Genomic DNA, 6,000 nt, shown 5'->3' on the forward strand with positions numbered 1-6,000 from the left:
GGGCAGGCTGGGGTTGGAGGGACCATGCAGCTGGCCACTTGCTGCCCCCTTGTGGTCATAGCTGAGTATTACTATCTCAGCTATCACACCCCTTCCAGATATACAGGCAGTCCCCGAGTTACGCGGATCCAACTTATGTCGGATCCGCACTTACGAACCGGGCCGTTTCCCTGGTCTCCAGCAGACCAGGGAGAGGAAGCAAAGCCATGGAGCACGGGGGCAGCGGGACAGCCTAGACGTGCCGTGGCTGTCCTGCTGTCCTCGGGCTCCGCGGCTTTGCTCTGCTTTGCTCCCCGTCTCCCTGGTCTGCAGACCAGGGGGACGGGGAGCAAAGCGGCGGAACACGCGGGCAGCGGACAGCCCAAGGAGACAGGGAGCAAAGCAGAGCAAAGCCGCGGAGGGCTGTCCGCTGCCCGCGTGTTCCGCCGCTTTGCTCCCCGTCCCCCTGGTCTGCAGACCAGGGAGACGGGGAGCAAAGCAGAGCAAAGCCGCGGAGCCCGAGGGCAGCAGGACAGCCACGGCACGTCTGGGCTGTCCCGCTGCCCCCGTGCTCAGCGGCTTTGCTCTGGACGCCTGTGGTACAGCAGCTGGGGCGCTGCCAGTTGGTCCCGTAGCGCCGCTCTGGGCGCTACTGGACCAACCAGGCAGCACCCCAGCTGCTCTGCCCCAGGCGTCCTGATTCAGCCACTGCTGGTCAGTTTCAGCAGCGGCTGAATCAGGACGCCTGGGGCAGAGCAGCTTGGGTGCTGCTGGGTTGGTCCAGTAGTGCCGAGGAGCGGCGCTACTGGAGCAACCCAGCAGCACCCCAGCTGCTCTGCCCCAGGCGTCCCCAAGTCAGCCGCTGCTGAAACTGACCAGCGCTGACTACAGGAAGCCCCAGGCAGAGTTGCTCTGCCCCGGGCTTCCTGGAATCAGCCAGTCATACAGATTACATACAGATTCAACTTAAGAACAAACCTACAGTCCCTATCTTGTACGTAACCCGGGGACTGCCTGTAGTTAGCCAATTTCTTCCACACTATGGGATAACTTAAAAAAATAACATTTCCTGAATGATTTAGAGTTTCCATTATAATGTATTTTATAAGTTAGGGTTCTGAACAAAAAACAACTGCCATGAAATTTGGACAAGTTTGATTAAGTCTAGATCCAAACTTTGCTACTCAAATATGATCCTGTTAGTAATTCTTTACATGAAAATTGCAGCTCTCTGGACTTTTATTCAATACTTTTGATCTGGAATTATGCATTTTTTAAATAAACAGCAAGGTAATAATTTTAAGTGATACTACCACCATCTTCATCTCTCACACTTGGAGTATTCTACACCAATTGTATAGCAAAGTCTGTTATGTAGAATTCAACATTAGTTGCATATGCTTCTAAGAACATAGGAATTGCCAGGATCAGTATTATATGTATATATAAATAAAACACACACACACCCCTCTACATCCTGGATTGCAGGTCTAACCACTCCTGATTGAAATATACAACCAATGGTTTCCCAGACTGACTTAGGGCTGGGCAATTATTTTATTTAAATAAGGAACATCCATCATAATATGGGACTGCTAGCAACCTTATACAGGCAGTCCCCAACTTACGCGGATCCGACTCCGCACTTACGAATGGGGCTTTTCTCGCCCCGGAGCTCACGGGCGGCGGGTCGCCACCCCTGTCCTCCGGGGTGAGAAAAGCTTCTCCCGGTCTCCCTGGTCTGCTGGGGGGGTCCAGCAAAGCCGCTGGACCCCCCCAGCAGACCAGGGAGACAGGAGCAAAGCCACACGGGCGGCGGGGTCCCTCCGCCTATGCGGCTTTGCTCAGGTCTCCCTGGTCTGCTGGGGGGGGAGGGGGCGCAGCTAGTGTGCCCCCCCCCCCAGCAGACCAGGCTTTTGCTGCGGGACGCCTCAGGTAGAGCAGCTGGGGTGCTGCCGGGTTGGTCCTGTGGGAACCTACTGGGCAGCACCCCAGCTGTTCAGGCTCCAGATTCAGCAGCTGTTGAAACTGATCAGGCTGATTCCAGGAAGCTGGGGGCAGAGCAACTCTGCCTCCCGCTTCCTGTAGTCAGCCCCTGGTCAGTTTCAGTGGCAGCAGCTGAATCTGGAGCCAGTTCCGACTTACATACAAATTCAACTTAAGAACAAACCTATTGTCCCTATCTTGTACATAACCTGGGGACTGCCTGTATCCTGTTGTCCTGGCACAACCAAACCCTAGCCTGGCTTTAAGCGAGCAGAAGAGGAAGCTTTCTGCCGTATTTGGTGGCCCTCGCTCTTATAGTTTAGGAGGAGTTCTTGGACAAAAAGCCGCACAGATGGATGGAAATTCGGACTGATAAGAGAGGTGCACATTTCTAGAAGAAGAGGGGGAGGAGGGTTGGATTCGGTGACCTCCAGAGGTCTCTTCTGTAACCAGTCGGATATGACCCCCCGCTCCTCCTCACCACTGGCTGGACATACCCCTCTGTTTTCGCCTTTTGCTTGACCCCTGAGCTCTTAGGGTGTGTCTAGACTACATGCCTCCTTCGACGGAGGCATGTAGATTAGCCAGATCGGAAGAGGGAAATGAAGCCGCGATTAAAATAATCGCGGCTTCATTTAAATTTAAATGGCTGCCCCGATCTGCCGATCAGCTGTTTGTCGGCAGATCGGGGGAGTCTGGACGCGATGCCCCGACAAAGAAGCCTTTCTTCATCGACACAGGTAAGCCTCGTGAAACCAGGTTTACCTGTGCCGATGAAGAAAGGCTTCTTTGTCGGGGCATCGCGTTCAGACTCCCCCGATCTGCCGACAAACAGCTGATCGGCAGATCGGGGCAGCCATTTAAATTTAAATGAAGCCGCGATTATTTTAATCGCGGCTTCATTTCCCTCTTCCGATCTGGCTAATCTACATGCCTCCGTCGAAGGAGGCATGTAGTCTAGACACACCCTTAGTGTTTACATTGGGGCCTTTTCGCATGTCAAAAATTCAGTTTATTGTAGGGGTCTGGTAACTTACCTAGAAACCACGTTACTCATGAATATGCGTGTGATCTGTGGAGAGTGTGTGTCAGGGGTTGAATGGGAAATACCCAACCAAAATGGCCGTGTAGGCTCTGTGATGTTTTAATGCAGACAAAGACCCTGGAAGCAGATAAATTCACTGAGAAGTGGCCAGAAAATCGCTCGCTCTCCTGGACAAGATGTAACATCCCAGCAGAAGCCTGGGACCAGCTCGGAGGAAGTGAAGCCTCCTGAAGATCCGAAGGGATCTCCTAAGGAACCTCATGGCCGAGTCTTCGGGAAGCGGACGCCCGCCACCAGCAAAATCCAAAGTAATCCACACCGCACTTACACATCCATACTGCCAGCGTGACTGTGATGTGTGTGTGTGGCTCACCTTACTCTTAAGAATCAGTGTCAATAAATAATCCCAAAAGCCATACAGCTCCAATCCACCCTTGTCTGGCTTTATTCCTCAGTAGGTCTAAGGCAGTGCAACTTCTTCCAACCCTAATCTTCTAAGATCAGAAGAAGAGGAATCAAATCAATGCAGAGCTTCGGTGTCATATGGACCACTGTGCCAGGTCATCAGTGTCCAGCGACACGCACACCTTGAATACATTACCTAGTAAAGACACAGCTGCTAGTGAAAAAATCTTTGGGGCATCGTTTCTCTGTTTCCCTTGCTGTTGGCTTTTAAGATATTGGCCAGTTGTCTTGCTGGGCCAGATCTCCTGGTCTTCTCCAGCCCAGGAACAGAGCTTGAGATTAAATAAAAGTGACTTTATTAGGTACAAGCAGGAGGCTTTAAGTGGCTGCAAGTGCCCTTAATAGCAAAGGTAAATCAGCAGGCTAAAACCAAACCAAACCTTCACTTCATTGTCTCCCCAGGGAGTGGAAAGGAGGCCAAGAGCCACAGGGTGTTAATCATTTATCAAATGCATTTCTAGAAGTTTGGAAGTTTGACTGGAACGTGACAGGAAGATACACACGGTTACACCACCGTTAGGAGACAACCGTCGACCAAGGACGCATTAACGTACAAAGGATCCGCTGAAATCGTATAATGCACTCAGCCTTCAAAACCTTGCTGATTTTCATTGTTCCCCCCTTTCCATCCATCCCGTCGCCTTATTGGACAGTCCCGCCTTTTAGGAGACTCGCTGCTTTCCTGGTGACCCGTCTCAAGGCGTCTCGGACCTCCTTGTTTCTCAGGCTGTAGATGATGGGGTTGAACATGGGAGACACCACAGCATAGAGCATGGAGAAGACTTTGTTTATCTCTGGTGAGTGGTTCCCAACGGGGGCCCCGTAGACCAGAATGACAGTCCCATAGAAAATACTAACGACCAGAAGGTGTGAGGAGCAGGTAGAGAAGGTTTTCTGTTTCCCCACGGTGGAAGGGATCCTAGAGACGGTCAATATAATCTTGTAATAAGAAGTCAGGGTCAGTAGAAATGGGAGAAGGCCCACACAGGCACAGATGATGAAAGACAGCGACTGGACGGCATGTGTGTCTGCTCAAGCTGTCGTGTGCAGAGGCACAAAGTCACAAACGAAATGGTCGACGTCATTGGACGCACAGAACGGGAGCCGGGATGTCCAAACCACTGTGGCCAGGGGAGCCAGGAACCCGGTGACCCAGCACCCTGCTGTTAGCTGGAGGCAAACGTTGATGTTCATCATGGCAGCGTAGCGCAAAGGCTGGCAGATGGCAACGTACCGGTCGTAGGACATGATTGATAGGAGACAGCACTCTGTCACAGTCATTGAACCAAAAATATACAACTGAGCCAGACACCCGGCAAAAGGAATCGTTTCCCGGGGGGTCAGGAAGATCCTGAGCATCTTGGGGGCAACGGTGGAGGTATAGCAGATCTCCAGTAGGGACAAATTGCTCAGGAAAAAGTACATGGGGGTGTGGAGGCCCCCATCGGCTATCACCACTGTGAGAATGAGGAGGTTCCCAGTCACCGTTACAAGGTAAATAACCAGACACGTGGCAAAAAGGAAGATCTGCAGGTCACGGAGGTTACCAAATCCCAGAAGGATGAATTCCGTGATGCCGACCGTGAAGTTCTCCTGGGCGCTACCAGCCATCTTCACCTCTAGGGAAAAGACACGGAGAAAGGTATCAGCACAATCCAGTTATGTCCAAATGGGCATGCCATGGTCAACGGGCTAACTACCCCTCTGCCCCTTATCTGTGGACGCTAAGGACCACTCCTTTCTCAAGGCTGCAACTCACTCTTAAACCTGGACCTGGTCCTAGTGCCTTGTCTACACACAGCGGGCCTGGGTATTAGGAGCCTGCTTTTCCTTCTTTGAGGAACCGTCGACTAATCATACAGCCACTGCAACCTCCTTAAAACACAGTCGTGTTGCTTAGCAGCCGGAGCGAAGTGTGGGAGCAAAACGGCTTTTCAGACTAGAACGGACGTGCACTTAGGCTCCTCTACTCTTCCCTGGACGGCCCGCTAAACTGGGCTCCTCTCCTGAGTCACGGGAACGGAACCGAAGCAACTTCCTGGCTCAGAATAAGAAATTCCATTACAAATTTTCTTTCCCAGGTAAATCTGCTCGTTGTAAATAATTCAGAGGGCAGGTAGCAAAGTGATCTATGCCACGCTGGGCACGTGCAAACACTAAGGATTATAATTCAGAGACATGTCAATTTATTGATTTATTCAAAATATTTTTACCCCGCCTCTCTATCTAAAATATTCGAGGCTGTTTACATTTTTTTAAACCCAATAAATAAATGTATATAAAGTAAAACACGAGACCCCAAAATGGGGAAGAGGCATAAAACCAGCTAACACACCTTGGCTACGTCTACACTGGCACCCTTTTCCGGAAATGCTTAAAACGGAACAGTATTCCGTTATAAGTATTTCTGGAAAAAGCGCATCTACATTGGCAGGATGCTTTTCTGGAAAAGCGTCCGTGGCCAATGTAGACGCGCTTTTCCGGAAAAAAGTCCCGATCGTCATTTTCGCGATCAGGGCTTTTTT

At 51.1% G+C, this 6,000-nt stretch overlaps 1 pseudogene; it reads right to left on the reverse strand.

Moving 5' to 3' along the window:
• Positions 1-4,117: 4,117 nt before the first annotated feature.
• On the reverse strand, positions 4,118-5,086 carry LOC102456126 (olfactory receptor 6N1-like; annotated as a pseudogene).
• Between the last annotated feature and the right edge of the window lie 914 nt (positions 5,087-6,000).

This window comes from Pelodiscus sinensis, chromosome 30 (assembly GCF_052426305.1).
Source record: "Pelodiscus sinensis isolate ZL-2025 chromosome 30, ASM5242630v1, whole genome shotgun sequence".
NCBI lineage: Eukaryota > Metazoa > Chordata > Testudines > Trionychidae > Pelodiscus > Pelodiscus sinensis.